The sequence below is a fragment of the Tachypleus tridentatus genome, chromosome 13 (genome assembly GCF_004210375.1).
Source record: "Tachypleus tridentatus isolate NWPU-2018 chromosome 13, ASM421037v1, whole genome shotgun sequence".
Classification (NCBI taxonomy): domain Eukaryota; kingdom Metazoa; phylum Arthropoda; class Merostomata; order Xiphosura; family Limulidae; genus Tachypleus; species Tachypleus tridentatus.
In genome coordinates this window covers 198,001,659-198,023,818 of record NC_134837.1, presented here as the reverse complement: position 1 = coordinate 198,023,818, position 22,160 = coordinate 198,001,659, and the positions used below count along the sequence as shown (strand labels likewise).

Below are 22,160 nucleotides of genomic sequence, written 5' to 3'. Positions count from 1 at the left end.
CATACTGATCCAGGCCGGAAATTTGATGACAGTGCGCGAGAAGGAGTCTTAAGTTATCTTTTACAAGGCCATACCTAAAAGGTCAACGTCTGCTTGTTAGTGCACTCATTGTAAACGTGTTCGAAAATAACGTACTATTACGGATATAGTGGAAGAACAAACACATTTATCTCTCGATTAGAAAGTAATTACCTATGGTTTAGAAATAGGTTATATTATCACAACACCTTTATTAGAAAATGAAATATATTCAAAGAATCAAATCGCTCCCTATGATCTAATTCTAGGGTTCAAACAGGTAAACTGGATGTCACCTACTCTAGGAAAAGAACGTGTATATCCACGCTGGCCTGGGGCCAACAACTGTATGTACATCGTGACGCGGCATATACCTACTGTACAAACAAATGCAATAACTACAATAACCAAAGTATTTGTTTCCTCGAAAAATGTTGGCTAATACTAAGATGAGAAAGATATGACGTACCACATATACTTCGACATAACTGCCATCGACTGAGTGCCAAAAGAGACCACTGAAAAACAAACTCATTAACACCCAACATTCCTTTACATTACTTACTCAAGGTGTCTTGGATTTAAAATATTAAGTTTTCATATTATAAAGGTACTCTAGTTTTCTCATAGAACTAATGATTTAAAACCTCACATAAGAACTCTTGAAAAAGTAAACGAAATTGTAACTTAGAAAATAGTAATTCTGTAAATTTAGTAGAAGTCTCAAGTACTGTAAAACTACTGTACACTCGATAACACTGATCTGTACTTTAAATGATACCACAACACTGTAAATGTGAGTAACACTGATTTGTGTTATTATGTGATGTAATATCATGTAAACATAGTAACACTGATCTGTGTTCTCATGTGATGTAATATCACTGTAAATGTGGTAACACTGATCTGTGTTCTTGTGTGATAATATCACTGTAAATGTGGTAACACTGATTGTGTTCTCATGTGATGTAATATCATGTAAACGTGGTAACACTGATCTGTGTTCTCATGTGATGTAATATCACTGTAAACGTGGTAACACTGATCTGTGTTCTCATGTGATGTAATATCACTGTAAATGTGGTAACACTGATCTGTGTTCTCATGTGATGTAATACTTTTTGTACTTTAAACTGTGTCACACTGCTGTAAACTTAGCAAATTTTCTGCCTCAGATGTTTTCAAACCGGTTACAATGAAATGATTTAAACATAGATTTATTACTCAAATTATTACGTCTGCCATCCCATGAACCTTATAACAAATTTACGACATATCACCTGAACGTCGTAACAGATTCCTGTTTTAAATGTTGTCATACCACCGTGAACCTTGTAACAGATTCCTGTTTTAAATGTTGTCATACCACCGTGAACCTTGTAAGAGATTCCTTATTTAAATGTTTTCATACCACCATGAACCTTGTAACAAATTCCTTATTTAAATGTTGTCACACCATCGTGAACCTTGTAACAGATTCCTACTACTATGCTTGGTAAAGCTAATTAATGTTAATGCAACTACCTTTAATTAAATGAATCTAGTTAATTTCGTCATTCTACTTTGGTACTATTACTGATTAATGTTAGGCAGTCCGTAGTTTTACAATTAGAAGATTTATTATAACGAATGACTAACCTTACAAAATATTTCCTTTGAACAGTAGTAGCTGGTTGGAAAAGCTACATTAATAAACTACATCACAACGCTACTTCATTTTGAAATTTATTAAAATTGTGAAAAAAACAACAGTTGAACTGTTTATTTTCTTCCCACTTAGGGAACAAACGTTATGAAAAGTAAATTCATCTAGATTATTTCAACTAAATTAACTTGTTGAATAATGTGAGAGTAGTAATGGTGATGGTGAGGAAGAGGTTAAATCGTGGTAACACTGCTGACTTCTAGAGACCTACTGCTAGATACTTGGCTCGACCCCTTCTACAAAAGTTAGATTTTATAAACATAATTACAGTTGGTGACTACAAGTGATATTTATAATACATGTACGTGTTTTCTTATTCACACAGTTCATTCGTGGTTTGTGTGTGTTCTGTTGAAGGTATGAGCAATAATGTGTTAATACAAACAACTACGAAGCCAATCTTCACATGCCAGAGAGTACTGGTTTCTGAGCAGATGGACGTTGAATGAAGTTGTTACACACAAGAGCAGAAGTTAAGGAACGTTCAATAAAGGTCGTTATTGTAAGAAGAACCATCAAGTAAGTATAACAAGGTAACGACAATTAATCGGCCTCAGATGGAAATTTGTCAACAATAAAACGTTGGAGAAAGAATTAGTTAGAACCTCCCTGCCGCCTGTCAGTGGCAGATACGATAGTAGCGACCACACGTGCCTCGAGCTGTGCTCGTTCAACCATGCTATCACAGAGGATACAGTGTACGTGCAGTCCGAGATGATTGGAGGACGAACATGGTAATCAGTGAACAGGCATGGATTTATCAAAATGTGTTTGTGAAATAAGCTCTAATATGTGGGTGATCCATGTTGGAAACACTGTCGTAACCACATGGGTTTTACTATAACTAACCCTATTTGGGTTTTGTGATTTCTGCTAATAAGGGTTTTTTTTCTCCTTTTACTCTCTTTCTTTCTTTTTTTTTGTAGCTCAAAGCTAAAAAAATTGCTGATTCATGACGACTATTTCACCAGGAATGACAAGCAAAAATTACGGTATAGGTAAGTTTTGTATAAGTTGTACAATCTTTAAATGAATAGCAGAAAAAAATGTTTTCGGTTACAATATCATATTACTAACATGTACACAAAATAATTATTGTCTAGTGGTAATAATGGAATACATGGCTAAGTTTAAAAAGCACCATTAACCTAACCTTTATTGTGTGTTGTGTATATATATATTTATTTATTTATCTGTAGTTTCTGTCCGAGTGTTCGTCTATCTCCTGTTTCAAAAGCTGTGCAAGCAGACAAATTTCAACATTCACTTTTAAGATGACGAGAGAACAGGTATGAATAACATTGATGCAAAATTTTATTTCACAAGCAGGATATTCTACACCAAACTGTTAGGAATTAACCATTCTATTATTAACATTTTAAAATGTTTGGTTTGTTTTTGCTTTTGAATTTCGCGCAAAACTACACGAGGGCTATCTACGCTAGCTGTCCCTAATTTAACAGTGTAAGACTAAAGGGAATGCAGCTAGTAATCACCATCCACCGCCAACTCTTGGGCTACTCTTTTACCAACGAATAGTGGGATTGACCGTCACATTATAACGTCCCCACAGCTGAAAGGGCGAGCATTTTCGTGCGACGGGGATTCGATCCCGCGACCCTCAGATTACGAGTCAAACGCTTTAACCCGCCTGGTCATGCCGGACCTTTTAAAATGTGACGTAATTAATTTATCGTATGTTATTGTTTAACGGGTCTTAATGTGATTGAAATGCCCAGTAATTATTCTCTTATTCTTCGCTTTGACTTTAAATGAAACCAGTTAACCTTTTAAAGTCCATGAAATAATGTAGATTTATATAGTAACTAAAATTTTTCGCGTCACTCTGGACGGGTACTTTTGCTTCTAATAAGTATAAAGTATAACGCACTGGCGAAAACCTCCGGTTGTGTATCATTTAGGCTACTTCAAATTAGGCCCGGCATGGCCAAGTGGTTAAGACACTCGACTGGTAATCTGAGGGTCGGGGGTTCAAATTCTCGTCACACCAAAATGCCCACTCTTTCAGCCATAGGGTCGTTATAATATTACTGTCAATCCCACTATTCGTTAGTAAAAAGCGTAGTCCAAGAGTTGGCGGTGTGTGTATTGATGACTAGCTGCCTTCCCTCTAATCTTACACTGCTAAATTAGGGACGGCTAGCGCAGATAGCCCTCGTGTAGCTTTGCGCGAAACCCAAAAACAAACTTCAAATTAACCTCAAATTTAACTATAACTTCTACCGTTTCATAAAACTGTTGTTTTATAGATAGTGCTCTTAATTAAGTAATACGTGTAAAAGGTTTTCGAACAAAACAATAGAAATATCTAACTTGGTACTTGCTTGGAAAATTATCCAACAAATAGGAACTGAATCTGAAAATAATCTGACCCATTACAAAGGGTCGTCTTTCATTTTATCACATTCTTTATCCCCCCCCAACCCGGTGGTTTAGCAATAAACATGAGGAATTAAATCGCTACGATTTAGGGTTCGATCCCTGTGGCATACAGCACGGCCAGCCCATGGTGAAGCACAAAAAAAACAAACAGATCTCTTTCACAGTACAGTATGAATGCCGAGAGTACACGACTTTCGAATAATTAGTTATAGCGACTTTACAGGCAAGAAAAAATAATAATAGTCGTAAGCCACCTGTTGGGGTATTAAGGAAACTATATTCCTTTTGTTTGGTTTTGAGTTAATTCTTTCGTACTTTTTTACAATGTACATACCTAGTGTTAATGACAACGCCTGCTAGGTGAAGCGTGTATGACACCCGCGATAATGGTGGTTACTTACTGTATGTAGTATGTGATGTTCAAGGGTGTTTTATTGCAAAACCTCAAGTTCAATTGGTGTAAACAAAACATGAGTTGGTGCACAGTGAAAATGTTTTGATTAAACTGAAATGTAAGAAAATGTTAGTTTGTTTGTCCTTAAGCAAAAACTACACAATAAACTATCTGTGATATCGAAACCCGAATTCTAGGGTCATAAGCCATCAAACAAGGAAACAAAAGAATAATAAATAATAAAACAATAAACTGCTTATTGTTACATAGCTAATAATTATTTGGAGTGTATACATGTTCAGGGCCCACACAGCAAAAGGGCCAGCGTTAATGGAGGGGGAGGCCTCCTGAAATGTAGTTAAGCCCCAAAGCTAACACCTTCCACTGTGCAAACCTTTACTCTTTATCTGTAAAAGTTGTGAATAACTATTGTGCAAACTCTACTTTCTATAATTACTTAGCATTCCTGTTGTGCAATATTTTAACTTTTAACCGTTTACTTCATCATTACCGATGTTCTGATGAGTTCATTGCATGTCCTTAAACATGTCTTTGTGATGACGGCACAACAAATTCAGAACATTTCAAAATTAATTTACACCAGTTTATCTCTTTCTGTCACATATTATCATGTAAGAAATGGCGCGAATGTTCACCAACATTATAATAGCACTGTTAGAGAATGCTGTAATTTCTCGACATGCAATAAATGATGCTGTGGATCCTGTTACGATTAATGTGAATACGCACTGTTCAAAATGCTCAAATGTTTTCATTCGTCCTGCACAAATGAAGGCATTTCTAAACATTAAAATGCATCCTAACTCTGGTTTTTAATGCCATACCTTTTTAGGTATGGCGAGCCCTCTTCCCCCTAAATATATATATAAAAGGTGTTTTTGAAGTTACTAGATCCACACCTAGTCCAGTCAGTGCTAAGGTAACCCAAAGATTTTGATTTGTTATTTAACATTTAGGTTTTCACTTTCGACAGTAGTTAGTCAATATGCAACCTGTCTAGTACAAGCAAAGTATAACATGATTATTCTCTTGAATTAAGAAGTGTCGTTAGCCTGTTGTTTAAATACATTATATGTAATGGTTCTAACCAAGTTTCTCTAGTTGTTCCTGGTTTTGGTCTCTCTCTCTTTTGTTTTAAGTGCTCCGTTAGAGATCCACTTCTGGTATACATGTCTAGGAGCCTCAGACATACACGTCTTTAACTTTTCCGTTATTTACTTTCTATTGCACCGTAATACAGGGTATCTTATAACCATTACATAGAACCGTTGCAGGATGTCTCAACGTCATTCTACAGACTCAATATACAAGATTATACAGGGTGTATCAGAGACACTATATAGAATATAGAGAGAGTGTCTCAGGCCAAGATACATGCTTATATAGAGTGTCTTTATACCATCAAACTGTGTCTATAGCGTGTGTCTCAGGGCCACTATATAGAGTCAATACAGGGTATCTGAGACTGTCATACAGTGTCTATATAGAGTGTTTTAAAACCTTCAGAATATATCTGTATGGGGTGTCTCAGGCCGTGGGAGATGTTTACAAATGTGTCTCTGTGTCATGTTACAGTGCCTATTCGGAGTATACAGATACTGTATCACGATTTTAAGATACCTTATATAGACACTGTATGGTGGCCTACAGACACTCTGTATAGACACTGTATCACAACCTTAAGGCACCCTTCACAAACACTATTACAATCGAGAGAATCCTACACAGACATAGTATTGTGGCTTTGAGACACCATGTACAGACATAGTACTATAGCCTCGAAAACCCTGCATAGACCCAGCACCACAATCTTGAGACACTCTGTATAGACACTGTACCACAACCATGAGACATTCTTCATAGACATTGGCTCACAGTCCTGAGACACCCTGTACAAACATTGTATCACAACCCCGAGACACGTGCATAGATACAGTATGACGACTCCGATACACCCTGCTTTGACACAGCACCATGACCCTGAGACACTCTGTATAGACACTGTATCAAAACCCTGAGACACTCTGCGTATACACTGTTTAAGAACCCTGAGACACGTGCACAGATATAGTATGACGACTCTGGGAAACCTTGCTTAGACACAGCATCACGACCCTCAGACATTCTGTATAAATAATATCATGAACCTGAGACACCTTGTATCTAGACTGTAGCACGACTAACTAACATCTTGTGAGTAAAGCAGCAACGATAAATGTTTTATGATTAGTTACAATATGATTAATAATATTACTAAAATAATAAGTTGTTATATCAGATGGACAGTCTTCACGACATGTGGGTATTTTTTTTTCACACATTTTGAATGTGTAATAAGAAATCGTTATCACAAAGTCCAGTTTATGGCGTCTTTTCACATCTACTGGCACGTGATTCCATGACAATCAGTCTATTTCAACATAGCACTCCATTATAATACAGTACAGGCACGTCAATTATGACCGTATTTTCCTAACTGTTCGAACCACATTCTGAACAGCCATTCTTGTGTACGAACACGAAAAAAGCTCAGTGTCTCCCAGTGTTAGTGCTATCTCTCTCTAATCAAAACGTTTTAAAAACACTAATACAGCGCTTAGAAAATAATACTTTAATCCTTAATGTGTTTTTTAATACCTTCATATCCTTTACCTGAATAGATTAACGATTCCCACAATCAGTTACGCTCACAATGTTTTCCCGTTTACGTGTCGACTCTTTCAGAATATACGGCAGGTGTTCTTACCTTTGGCCAGGTGTGTGTGTGGAGCGAGGGTATTATCTCTGCCGATCCTCGTGCCGGTGTACCACGAGGAGCGCGTTGTCGTCATGGCTGCACTATTTACTGCGAAAACGGGCGATGTTCGAACAGGAAAGAATAGAGTGAAGAACAGTCGACTTTCACGAGAAAATGAAGTTGTTACGTTTGATCTCTCTCATCACGTGCACAGAAAGTGGAATTCATGGGAGATTTGGTTTACAGAATGATAGTAACGGACCAGTGACAACCTTCTAAGACACCCAACGGCGTTTTAAAGTCTAAATCTTCGAAACCACTGAGGTCCATGCCACTGACTCAGCTAAACCAGGGCGACCCCTCGCGGCATCCACCGTTATCACCTGACGAAAGCAGGGACGCCAGGAGCTAGGTCAATAAGCCTAGTTTGGAAGCTGTTTCGATTCTTCTCCCTCCCCCCTTTGTCTGGGATGAAACCTTACAAGTCTGGTAGGGAGAAACTCCTGAAGCCATGGAAGACACGAATGATGCCACAACTACGAAGTAAAATACATACGGGGAATAAATCGTACAACATTATTTTTTGTAAATTCGTTCCAGCCCAAACTGAATCATAATGTAGATATATTATTCGTGAACACAGAGCAAATCTAAGTTAACTGTTCAAACAATGATATATTGAAAAACAAATCTGTTAAGCTAGTGTAAAGTCAACTGAAAGATTAAAATAAGAAAATGTAAGTTATAATACAAAAATACCCATATACTGACTGCAACTAATTTTTTCCAGGAGTCGAGTCTTACTAAAAAGCTGCCAAATAAGAGCCCCCTTGACCTTCGCCTTCTGCTTATCACACCTGAACGTGTATTCTAAGGTGAATGGTTTACGTCCTGTCGCTGCATTTTGGTGTAATGGATGCGTTGTAAGAGTTACAGTCAAAACCGAAAAGTTAGTTTGGGCCCTGTTCACTAGCTATTTGGTCAGGTGGTTAAGGCGTTCAATTCGTAATCTGAGGGTCGTGGGTTCGAATCCCCGTCACACCAAATATGCTCGCCCTTTCAGCCGTGGGGTTGTTATAATGGTACAGTCAATCCCACTATTCGTTGGTAAAAGAGTAGGTCAAGAGTTGGCGGTGGGTAGTAATGACTAGCTGTCTTCCCTCTAGTCTTACTCTGCTAAATTAGGAACAGCTAGCGCGGATAGTCCTTGTGTAGCTTTGCGCGAAATTCAAAACAAAACAAAACAAAACAAAAATACTAGCTGTTGTTAGTCTGTGTGTGTGTGTTTTCTTATAACAAACCCACATCGAGCTATCTGCTGCGTTCACAGAGGGGAATCGAGCCTCTGGTTTTAGCGTTGTAAATACGTAGATTTACCGCTGTACCACTGAGGGACATCGTTAGTCTGGTATATGAGGATCGGTTAGCAGAAGTAATCCTTGTGCATTTTTTGCGCAAAAATTCTGGAAACGCAAATAAACTTTCTCTGACGAAAAAAAGTATCTCGAATGTTCTCTTATATGTTTTAAATTTTCTGCTTGTCTATTTCTTTTTTAACAGCAGTAGCTACAAGGCAAATTTCTAGCGTTTAAAGCTGTAGAGTACAATAAATGTTTTCAAGAGAAATAGAACAGACCTACAATCTTTTCGCTCCCCTCAGTGGCTCAGTGGTATATCTGAAAACTTACAACGCTGGAAACTTGATTTTGATACCTGTGATGCGTATAGCACAGATAACCCATTGTGTAACAAATAAACAATACAGTCTATTTATACAAAAGGTACCCGTAAAACTGTCAACAAGGGCAATCAATAACTGAAATGAAAACAGATACAATGATGTCGATCGCACTGCATACCCTCGACAGCAGATTATTATTTCAACTTAGCTTTCTATTAAGGACATACAACAACTGGTGATTTATAAAGTATAAAAGATCAAAAATCATGTTACACAAAAAGCGAAAACATGTTTAACTTTATGATAACAGATATTCCCAGTTTCATAAATTCAGTAAAAGGAGATATTAATCTTTGTGTTGCTATTTGTCTCTATGAATGATCTTAATTTTGTCTAAAACATTTATATGAAGATTAATACAGCTTACACCAAATACGTAAACTCTAACCCTAAAGTATTAGAATTAAAATACCTATAAATATTTACAATTACTTTTGTTTTGTTCCCCGTTACCTAATTTGGTCGCCCTTTCAGACATAGGGGTATTATAATGTAACGGACAAACTCATTACTTATTGGTGAAAAAGAAACCCACTAAAAAAGGTATAAACAAACAGCTCTTGTATAGCTCTGCTTGAAAGTTTTGAAACAAACAAATACATCAATAAGATGATTCCCGGGTAAAGCGGTATTTCATGTTTTTATTTTTTTTCAATTTTTTTAAGACACGGTAACTAACAAACAATTAGAAACAGCTATAAAGAATAGGGTTACAATAGCAGACTAATAATGTAACGACATTTCATTCTATTTCTGTATATTTTTATGAGATCTGACGAAGATACGCTAAAATTAATCAAAATGGCATCTAATCCCCTTTTCGCACGTGTCATATTCATGATGGTTCACGACTTTGGGGTATAGAAAACCTTAACAAATGTCAGTAAAAGTACACCTACCAAAACAACAAATTTCTTCTAACTTTTTGTTGACTCAGGATTTTAATGCTTTGTATTTCTTGTTGAAAACCATGCACAGCAATCGATATTTTTACTCATTGACATACTGAAGTGAAATATTCTTCGTGAAGTCCATCAGGTCCTGTACTGTCTTTGGAAGTAGTATCATCGTTTATTACGGCCATCAGTCAAGATACCTGGTACAGCCGTTTCCATAGGAACAAGTTTCTTGGAGGAACAGCGAGTTTCATTTCAGACCACACATTTGGATAAACTTTCCACACACCCTCGACTTTACCAAAGTACAAAAGTCTATTGAAGCCCCGTCAGAAATAATACTGCTGTGATTCTAGTTTACTATCGAGAATGAAGTCGTGTATTTTGAAGTGTGTGTGAATACCTGTGGACCAATGGCTTCATCACCTCGGCTTCAAATCATGGTTTCTTATCTTGTTGAAGGTACTAAGAGATGTGGCCAGCTCTATATTATCGCTTCAACACATTTTTGAGTTGGAAGGGTCTTTCTCATACTCAAAGCTTTTACTTTCCTGATGAGGGTCTTAACTCGAATTGATGTAGGGGCATGGGTTTTGGATTTGCTGTGCAGTTGTTTGCAACGGTTTGTACAGTTGATGTAGTTGGTATATATGGTTGTCACAAATAAAATATTACGAAGACAACTGAAACCAACTTATTTATTGTTTTCATTTTCTTACACTAATACACTAGAAATGAAATTATTCTCTAAAAGAAATAACCGTATAGTCACTTTGATCCCAACCTGTATAAACACATGTATTGATACGCACATTCACATGACATACCTATGTACGTTGAACAAACGCCATTTTGATTCGTGGTATATATGTATATATTTACATTTTTATACTTTCTAAGTTTTATTTTAGAGTTAACCGTGAGTTTATTACTACTGTGTGCTTATGAAGTGTTTTCTTTTGTCATTTCCTTTAGTTCATTATTACACCTATCATCAAGTTTATGTGTAGGTAGTAACAAAGCTACAATGTCTTATCCAAACAACAATAATATTCATGATAAGTTATTGGGGGGAGGGTATTTTGTTATGATGTTGACGATTTTACCACGTAGTTTCAAAGACGTTAACATGTTATTTGTGATTTTTCCGTTACACTTTCCTTTGTGACGCCGTATAGGGAGCGACATTTTAAAACCTACTGTTCTTCTTCTTTGAAACCCGTACAAGTATCGTACACTTTACAGGTATCCAATATCCAAAACTTATTTGATATAAATCTTCAGGCTTCTCCGATATTTGCAACTTTGATTTTTCTGGGGTGATAAGGAGAGAAACCTTTTAAACAAATGAAAGCAAAGTTCATCCCGTTTTCTGAATTATTATTTTTCTCTGCTAGAATCTCTTGCTATTAAGCTGAAAAAAAATTTTTTAACCAGAAGATTAGAGACAAACTGCTACATCTTCAACTGTGAAAATGTAAAGATTTGTTTGTTTGTTTGTTTTTGAATTTCGCGCAAAGCTACACGAAGGCTATCTGCGCTAGCCGTTCCTAATTTAGCAATGTAAGACGAGAAGGAAGGCAGCTAGTCATCACCACCCACCGCGAACCCTTGAGCTACTCTTTCGCCAACGAATAGTGGGATTGACTGATACTTTATAATGCTCCCACGGCTGAAACGGCGAGCATGGTTGGTGTGACAGGGATTCGAACCCGCGACCCTCAGATTAAGAGTCGAGTGCCTTTACCACCTGGTCACGCCGGGCCGTTTTATTCACACAATAACAAAACTACGGGAGATATAAAACTATAACTTATATTTTAAACAACAAAACTCACTCTAGCAGTTACAGAGATATAAAAATCAATCTCTCTTAGCTTTACGTTTAGTAGAGTTTATAAATTTTAATAACATTTGATACTTTCGTGTGTTAAGTTAGTGGATAAATATAAACAAGATATGCACAGATATCACGATATCTTGAACGTGAGAATGATCGAACCTCTCACCAGTAGGAATAATATGTGAATCTGTACGACAGAATCATCTATACAAAGTCCTTTAAACTTATCTATACAATTCAATTTGGCGCAGTTTTCAAGATTAAGATTATATCTGGAGCTGTATAACTGAATTATCCATTTATAATCTAGTCCTTTCATTTTATCTACACAATCCACTTTGGCACAGTTTTCAATATTAAAAGCGTAATCTTTGAGCTTTGTCGCTCCCAACGTCACAATACAACGGACGGCTTTGTGTCCAAAATGGCGGAATATAATGAGATGGATTTATCGGTCCAATGGGAGCTCTGTGAATCACGAGAGACCCTTGAAACCCTAGAAAGGAGCGTAGGTATTTGACACCAGTTAAATTATTATTTGAAAGGTATTCAGGTCTTGGAAACTATTGTTTTCAAAACCTATTTTCATATCAGCATTGCTCAATTGATTTTGTATATTTGAACTTTAATACGCTTCTATAAATGTGAAATGCAACACTATATACATCATACAGAATCTAAGGATTAGTTGCACATAATTCCTTTATTTACAAATGTTGTATTATAGGGTAGACAGTACCCATTGCACCTCTTTTCTGATCGTACAGTAGGATCTGACTCTAATAACATACTACTACGTCCCCCGTTGGGACAGCTGTAAATCTTCGGATTTACAACGTTAAAATTCATTTCCCCTCAGGGGACACAACAGATAGCACGATGTGGTTTTGCTGTAACAAAAACACGTAAACACGTACTACTACCTACGACTACAGATTTGACCATTGCTCAAAGAGCGTACTACTACTACAGATTTGATCATTACTCGGAGAAAGTACTACTACAGGGAGTTAACCATTAGACTAACAACGTAATGCTACTGGGGATTTGACCATTACTCTAACGACTTAATACTACTGAGGATTTGACCATTACTTTAACAACGTACTACTACTGGAGATTTGACCATTACTCTGACAAGGTGATATCACTAAGGATTTGAAAATTACTCTAAGAATGTACTGCAACCAAGGATTTGACCATTACTTTAAGAAAGTACTACTACATCAAAGTACGGGCCACAATTGTGGGTAACAAATCGCGAATCAGGATACCTTGGATTCACAGTGGATTATGCCAACCATAATATTATTGCTGATCACATGACTAAAATAACATTCCTGGTTAACCTGAATATGCGTTATGCACTGATAAACGTTTTGAATATTATATAGCAATGTTGTTTGAATGGCGTAACATGAAATCAGGTGTCATAGACTGTCTTCTCATGGGGATTTTTCGTTTTATTTCAGAGACGTTTAATATTCGTCTTAATTTCTTATACCTATTCCAGCTGAGTTATTCTGAGAACACGCTATTCAGCGTGGATTAATTTAATGAGATTGCACAATTTCGTGCTAAATTAGGCTTACGTTCGTTTTCTCTGTTGCTATAGTTCACGAATACGCCTACTGACTTATTACCCAACCTCTGAGAAGACAACTGATGGAACAACATTGTTAGACCCGATTGCTGTTAAGCAAAATACTGCAGATTATTGTCTTAAATATTATATTACAAATAAGCATTATTTGGCTTAGTAACTCTTTAAACAGCTTGTATCCTCAATAATATTCTTAATTTCTGACAAATACTGTTATTAAGTTGAGTGAATGCAAAACTCACATTGTTGTTTAGTAAGTTGTTTGTTTATATGCACATTGTTGACGAGAGTGTTGATTTCAAAGTGGTCATACAAATTGGTCGTTCATTATGAGGTCAACTTAATTATTTGTATTGAAATTAAATTCTCTCATGCTTTCTTGTTTGATTTGTTGTTTTTCGTTTACTTAAGATACAAAAACCCGAGAGCTTCTTAAGATAGTTAAAAAGTCCAATATATATATATATATATTTCTGTATTTCCACTGTTATACAATTTATTTCACATTTTTATGTTTACGTACGTTACATTAAAATAATGGTAATAATAACCAATTATTCGAAGCTCTGTTCATTTTTAAATACTCTTAATTATTAACACTAAACACAAAAAATGCAAAACGTTTCATAGTCGCATCATTTTAGATGCTGTAAATTTTATACCGAATTGAATCGTCAGGTAACTAACTTAATAGACATTTATTCATCAGAAATTCTGTTATGTGAACGTGCTTTGACATTTCCGCTATAGCTCTCTACAGATCAGATACCAATAACGTTAGGGTTGTACAAGTTATATTGCTAGAAACCAATAACGTGTACACTTATTTTGTCACTGGCAAACCCTAACCCTCTCCATTTTTTTTTTTTTTAAAGGAAAGCCTTTTGTGTATACATGTGTGATTCATATGGGAAGAGTCCTCATAGCGTCTGATGGGAGAAGAAAGGATGTGGAAACCCAAACCGTTTTTTTTTGTATACGTTTTTTTACTCTAGGAACAGACTTTTTTTAAACGACAATTGTTCATAAAACTTGGTACACTCTGTCATCTTCTTCATTTCAAAGATATTTCAGGAAGACCCCCGACATACGATAGTACCTCGACTATTATTATAAAATATAAAATCCAACATAAGGGTAAAACATCGAGAAAAATTACAAAGTAGAAGCTATTTAATAATTTTAAACCAAAAGCTTTTCTTTTCAGTAATAGTAAATTGGGAGATTAAACAACCGATAAATTCTAGAACACCAACTAAACTAAATGTTCAGAAGTTTTAGGCTTTCCAAACTAAATACCATTAATAGTAGCTAATGATAACTGTTTTAATTTTTGTTTATATATTTGGTATACTCAACATTAACTTTATGCAGCACATATCTTAACTACCAAGTCAGAGACCCCTAGGTTCATACACAGCACTATCTGAAGTACAGCTTATTAAAGAGTGGAAAACCAGATAGCAGTATCTGAAGCCTGCATGACTACCCCTAATCGAATAGCGGATATGGTTTTCACTCTTATAACATGCCACAGCTGAAAATGCCGAACACGTTCAGCCGTATAATGCGAATTCGAACCTTGGACCATTTAACAGGTAGATTAGTTGAATTCAATACTCAAAGCGCCCATCTATCTAAGTTTGTTGTTTGAATGGCACAACAACAAGTATAACTGCGTTACTTCTACTATAAACTTTCAATCTGAGACATAATTAAGACAATAGTTGGTAGAGAAACACAAAGACTTTGAAAAGTCACGTATTTCATCCACGAATTGCACAAAACTGAAGATTTCTTACATTTTTTTTTATTTGACCTGCCTGTTTAAAAACACAGTTTGTAATGTATTTAGAATGCAATAATTAAAACCCACAAATTTTATTATTGCTATATAGGGCCTTTTAAACTTTGTCCTCTGTCGGGTGAAAGGATAAACAATATGTTGCTGACGTTTGAAAGAAAGGTTCATATATCTAATAGGTTTAAGGTTTAGCATTTATACATCATCTAGATGAAATGTGTATTTAATCACATCTGTTAGAAGATAATATTCATATCTTTAAATCACATTAGAAAAATAAACATAAACAAGCACTGCTGTTGTTACACCTTAGCTTGTGTGTATTATGAGGAACAATATTGTATTTCACATTCTTTATATGTAGTGTAACGGTACGACGTAGTTTTAAAATCTGTGATATTCAGCTCAAGTAATGTAAGCTTCACAGGTGTTAGAGATGTCACATCCTAAAACGAGTTGATTAACATAACCATTTGGATTTTGTTTTTAATTCATATCTGTCAGCTTCTAGCAGTCATATACACAACTACTAATGTATTTCTTCACACCTAAGGACGTAGTTTGTTGTGATGAAACTTTCTCCAACGGACAGGTTTTAATAGACGTGGGTTGGCCCTGTGGTAGAGGTCTGGAGTTAGCCAGATGGGATTGAGTCCGTACAATACCATAAAATATGTTACAGCTTTGTTTGGTGTGTTTTGAATTTCGTGCAAAGCTACTCGAGGGCTATCTGTGCTAGCCATCCCTAATTTAGCAGTGTAAGACTAGAGGGAAGGCAGCTAGTCATCATCACCCACCGCCAATTCTTGGGCTACTATTTTACCAACGAATAGTGGGATTGACAGTCACATTATAATGCCTCCACGGCTGAAAGGGCGAGCATGTTTGGTATGACCAAGATTCGAGCCCGCGACCCTCAGATTACAAGTCGAGTGCTTTAACCACCTGACCATGTCGAGCCGGTACAGATTTGAGCTGTAGGCACGTTATAAGAGTGATAACCAATCTTTTAGTGTCAATATTAGATATTAGGGTGCTTCTGACCGACTCCTTAGTACTAATTAGTAGTTCAAAATTAGGTACAGCAGAAGATAGCTTAAGTAACTTAGCTATAAGTTCAAAATTCAAATCAAAATACATAAAAAATGAATTGTGCTAAACATTACTTCACCTGAGACTAACCGTGACATATTGTCAACTTTACACTTTCATTTCAAGAAAAACGTAGTTTAGATACTGTTCCTATATTCCATCATTGTACTCACGATATGGGCAGGAACATGGCGTTGAACCTTTAATTAATAAACTACTCAAAATCAAATGCCTTTATGTAATTCACGTTATCCCTATGACAAGAACACTGTAGTAAGTTAGGCAACACAATAAAACCTTGAATACTGAATCTGTTAACTGAATAAGTTAATTACGGTAGTAATAAATATAATATTATATCAGATAATTGGTGTTCCATTATGGTAGTAATAAATATAATATTATATCAGATAGTTGGTGTTCCATTATGGTAGTAATAAAGATAATATTATACCAGATAGTTGGTGTTCGATTACGGTAGTAACAAAGATAATATTATACCAGATAGTTGGTGTTCCATTATGGTAGTAACAAAGATAATATTATACCAGATAGTTGGTGTTACATTATGGTAGTAACAAAGATAATATTATACCAGACAGTTGGTGTTCCATTATGGTAGTAACAAAGATAATATTATACCAGACAGTTGGTGTTCCATTATGGTAGTAACAAAGATAATATTATACCAGATAGTTGGTGTTCCATTATGGTAGTAACAAAGATAATATTATACCAGATAGTTGGTGTTCCATTATGGTAGTAATAAAGATAATATTATATTAGATTGGTGTGCTGTGGCTTGGTGGTTAAAACGTTCTAGTGCAGATAGCCCTCGCATGATTGAGAAAAAACCTATACTAGATTATGATGCTAAAAAAACACGTAGGTTCAAGAAGTATTGACAGTAATAAAATAAAAACCCTATAACCTGAACAATTCTAAAGTTGGACCTTTTTTCTTCAGGGGCAAACTGAAAAAGAAAGATCCACTTTTTGAAAGCGCTCAGGTTATAGGGTTTTTATTTTATTTCTACCCATACTAGATTACTTGTCACAAATGTAACGAAATTACTTAAGTTATTTTGGGTCGGATTTGAATTGTTTCAATAACAAATGCGAAGATTACTCTGAAAACCTAAAAAGACGAAAGTGTGTGTGTTTTCTTATAGCAAAGTCACATTAGGCCATCTGCTGAGCCCACCGAGGGGAATCAAACCCCTGGTTTCAGCATTGTAAATCCGGAGACATACCACTGTACCAGCAGGGGGCAAGACGAAGAGGTTATGTAATTTTTCTCAGGTGTGTGTTTTAAAACTGTCTTGCAAAGTTACAGTACACTGTCAGCACACAGCTGTGTCTAAGTTCGAAACGACTGACCACAGGGAAGGCAATTAACTGGTCAACAGAACCTATTGTCAACTCTTGGGATATTCTCGTCTGACAGGTTAGTGGGAGATGACCGTCATACTAATAACGCATGTCTCACAATCTGCGGACTTACAACTCTAGAAACCGAGTTTCGGTACTAGTGTTGGGCAGAGAACAGATAGACCATTGTGTAGCTTTGTGCTTAATAACAAATAACAACGTTTTCTACTCTGGCGGTGTCGTTCCCCGACGTTCTACGTGTTAGCTAATAGACCAGTAACAATAATATTTATATATGTTCGTTTCGGCGTTATCGCTTTTCGAAATTGTACGCGCACGTCATAGATGAAGTGAAGTACAAGTGTAAAAAGCGTATGTTTAAATATGTTTTTTTTTTATACTTTAACATCAATTGGTTGGAAAATTTATTTCCTTTATTATAAACTCGATTAACTCCTTAGACTTTGTCAATAAATAATATTTTATAAACTGACAAGGTGGAAACCGAAAACTAGAACAGTTCTAGTTTTTATGTGTAAAAATTAGAAGGTTTCGAAGTTCGCGTGCACCGCCAGTCCATAAACAGTCCAGATAGGAGTATATATAATATGTTCATGTGTGTAAATTGTTACTGAGAAAATGGTAAAAAAAGGGTCAAACTTTTGATAGATTTAAACAACGAATCTCTCACAGCCTAACATTTATATTCTCTTTCAACTGTAGTAATAACGTATTGAGTTTATAAAGAGGCCACTTGAATATTTCTCGAAGTGGAATTGTTTGTTTTGAATTTCGCGTTAGCTGTCCCTAAATTAGCAGTGTAAGACTAGAGGGAAGGCAACTAGTCATGACCACCCACCGCCAACTCTTGGACTATTCTTTTACCAACGAATAATAGGACTGACCATCACATTGTAACGTCCCTATGGCTAAAAGGGCGAGCATGTTTGGTGCGACTGGAATTCGAACCCTCGACTCTCAGATTACGAGTCAAGTGCCTTAACCACGTGGCCATGCCGAGCCTCGAGGTGGAATACCAAACAGTGAATAGCTTCAGACAAACAGGTCTCTTGAAACGTAGTGCAGCTTTCTGGATATTTGCCCTAATAGTGTCTTTACCTTCTATAAATGTTTATCACTGGTTCATTGGTGGTTCAGAAGTAACTTTAAGGGCCTATAACACTAAAATTCGGGGGTTCGATTCAACGGACAAAACACACATGGTCTACTGCGAAGCTTTGAGGTTGAACAAAAATTCAAAAGAAACTCTTAGAAAATAAGGAAATAAAGGACAAATTTACAGAATGCTGATCTTATAAACTGTAATAATGTAAAGGTATTAGAAGTAAATAATTTAAAAAACAATATATTAGCTGTAAAATATCACAGGACAACATCTCTACTGACGACACAGGATTTCAAAATCGAACAACGCGCAAGAACTTTTATAATAGTCGCGGTTCGAATCCCCGTCATACCAAACACGCTCGCCCTTTTAGCTATGGGGACGTTATAAAGTCACGGTCAATTCCACTATTCGTGGTAAAAGAGTAGCACAAGAGTTGGCGGCGGGTGGTGATGACTACAGCCTTCCCTCTAGTCTTGCACTGCTAAATTAGGGACGGCTAGCGCAGATAGCCTTCGTGTAGCTTTGCACGAAATTCAAAAACAAACAAACAAATTTTTATATTGCGATGCTTACGCTCGTGACAGCGTATATTTTTCATTAAAATGTAACTAAAAGTATGCTAATACCCCCTATATATAACTTTAGCCTTCGAATACCTGCTTCTAACTTTTTCCAACGAGTTTTACGTTAGTATAGTAGGCTAAGAGATTTTCTTCAACTGGGTATCACGGACACTAATCTCATTAAAATGTTGTCTAAAATACGGACTCCCTCACTAGTTGAGCTCGTTATAAACGTAAAGCTAGTGACAATTGTCAACGTAATATAAAATTTAAAATTAAACTACAACGTATCGTAGTTACAGAGTATTAATCCCCTAGTGGCAACGAATTTACTGTTATTTAATTTGCTTCTATAAAACTGCGATGCTATTAATCATGATAAGTAAACCGCGCAGAGCTTGTTCTGTTGAAGAAAATTGTTTAAAGATTCCGTAAAGCTGTTTTCCTTACGTGACTTATGAATATTACATTTAAAAGCCTTAGAAATAATCTTACTGACGAGTCAACGATGGCTGAACTCGGGCCCCAGTTTAATTTGATGCTCCCTTTGACCACAACATTTCGGACTATACCAAGTTCATCTTCGAATGTGAAAAACAAATTTTTTTTTTTTTTTCATTCAGAATACCGTGGTCGAACCATCTGGCGATCTTACCCTTGTACTTGAAATTCTACACCTAAATTGCTTTATATTATAATTAGGGTAGGGTATTAGTATTTTAGGATGGAACCTGGGAGCTAAAGTTTTTGCACTTTTCACCCACTCATGTGGATGTTAGTTTATTTAGTCTTAACGTTTATAATTCTTTAAATCCAATGCTTTGTTTGTTTGGAATTTAGCACAAAGCTACACAATGGTCTTTTTCGATACTGTCCACCACAAGTATCGAAACACGGTTTGTAGCGATGTGAGTTTGCAGATATACCGTTGTACCACTAAGGCAAATCCAATGGAGAAGTAATTATTTTTTAAATGTTGTAAGTCTATATCAACCCTTTTTAGAAATGCTGAAAAACTACATTTGAAATTGTCAAAATATAAATTACATCTTTTTTAAAATGAATATAAATGGTTAGAAGTTACTGGAAGATTTCAGTTACCAAATCTCGGTGCTCTATAAGCAGTATCATATACTTCAAAACTAAGCAGACAACTCAGCTGGGTAAAGTTTTCACCAGACAAATTGTAAAAACATTTAAATTATTGGAAAATGAAGTAAGATTTCCGAATTTCATAAATTTAAAGTACAAAATGATAAAATATCAGTGCAGATTAAAGGTAAGCAGCTAGATTAGTTAAATAGCTTCAGGTGGCATTTAGGTTCTACTTCGTTCTTGGAGTGTGTATGTATGTGTGTTTTCTTATAGCACAGCCACATCAGACTATCTAATGAGTCCACCGAAGAGAATCGAGCCCCTGATTTCAGTGTTGTAAATCCTCAGACTTACCGCTGTACCAGCGGGAGACCCGTTCTTGGAGAAACCTAATGAGATATATAATTGCTCTAAATTTGTTTGGACTGACTTTAATAAAAACCAATGGATCAGGGTTTAAAGTTTAGTATTCATAATAAAGGTAAGCTTCAAGATTATTTTGTACCACATCAACAGTTTGTGGGAATATTATAACATCAGATGATTTGAATAATTCTGTATAAAGTTTCAGTAATATCATAATTGAAATTAATGATGTAACTCTCAGTTGTTTTAATAATTATAATAAGGAACATACACACATTTCAAAATTTGAACATTGAACAATTTAAAACATTAAAATATTCAAGTAAAAAATAAGAGTCCTGTCATTTAAAAATTGGATGAAATAATAAATAGTGCTGTAATTTTTGGATAAGGTAATAAATGGTGTTGTAACTTCCGAAAAAGTAATATATAATGTTATAATTATGGATAAGTTAATGAATAATAGTCTTGTAAGTTTCAATAAGGTAATAAATAGTGTTGTAATTTTGGATAAGGTAATAAACAGTATTGTAGGTTTCGATAAGGTAATAAACACTGTTGTAATTTTAGATACGGTAAAAACAGTGATGTAATTTTGGACAAGACAATAATTAGAGTTCTAAATTTGGTTAAGGAAATAAATAGTGTTGTAATTTTGGATAAGGTAATAAACAGTATTGTAGGTTTCGATAAGGTAATAAACACTGTTGTAATTTTAGATACGGTAAAAATAGTGTTGTAATTTTGGTAAGGTAACAAATAGTGTTGTAATTTGGAAAAGGTAATACATAGTGTTGTAAGTTTCGACAAAGTAATAAAGAGTGTTGTAATTTTGGATAAAACGATAAAAAGTATAATACTTTTGGATAAGGTAATTTAATAGTGTCGTAAATTTCGATAATGAAATAAACAGTGTTGTAATTTTGGATAAGACAATAAATGGTGTAGTAATTTGGAATAACACAAGAAATAGTGTTGTAATTTTGGACAGGTAATAAAAAGTGTTGTAAGTATCGATAAGATAATAAATAGTGTTGTAAATCTAGATAACACAATAAAGAGGGTTGTAATTTTGGATAAGGCAATAAAAAGTATTGTAAGTTTCGATAAGGTAATAAACACTGTTGTAATTTTAGATAAAGTAAAAAACAGTGATGTAATTTTGGACAAGACAATAATTACAGTTCTAATTTTGGTTAAGGAAATAAACAGTGTTGTAATTTTGGATAAGGTAATAAATAGTGTTGTAATGGTGGACAAGATAATAAATAGTGTTCTAATTTTGGATACGACAATAAATAGTGTTGTAATTTTGGTAAAATAGCAAATAGTGTTGTAATTTGGAAAAGGTAATACATAGTGTTGCAAGTTTCGACAAAG

General features: G+C 35.4%; 1 long non-coding RNA gene across 3 annotated transcripts; it reads left to right on the top strand.

Annotated features, from left to right (window-relative positions):
* Window positions 1-2,170: 2,170 nt before the first annotated feature.
* Window positions 2,171-13,807, top strand: LOC143238905 (uncharacterized). 3 transcript variants are annotated; one of them, XR_013020827.1, is made up of 4 exons: window positions 2,171-2,457; window positions 2,650-2,721; window positions 2,923-3,012; window positions 7,266-7,400. It is a non-coding gene; the product is annotated as an uncharacterized LOC143238905 (long non-coding RNA). The 3 variants fall into 3 exon arrangements; XR_013020825.1 differs by having other exon boundaries at window positions 2,179-2,457; window positions 7,266-7,529; XR_013020826.1 differs by lacking the exon at window positions 7,266-7,400 and adding an exon at window positions 13,374-13,807 and having other exon boundaries at window positions 2,190-2,457.
* Window positions 13,808-22,160: the final 8,353 nt, after the last annotated feature.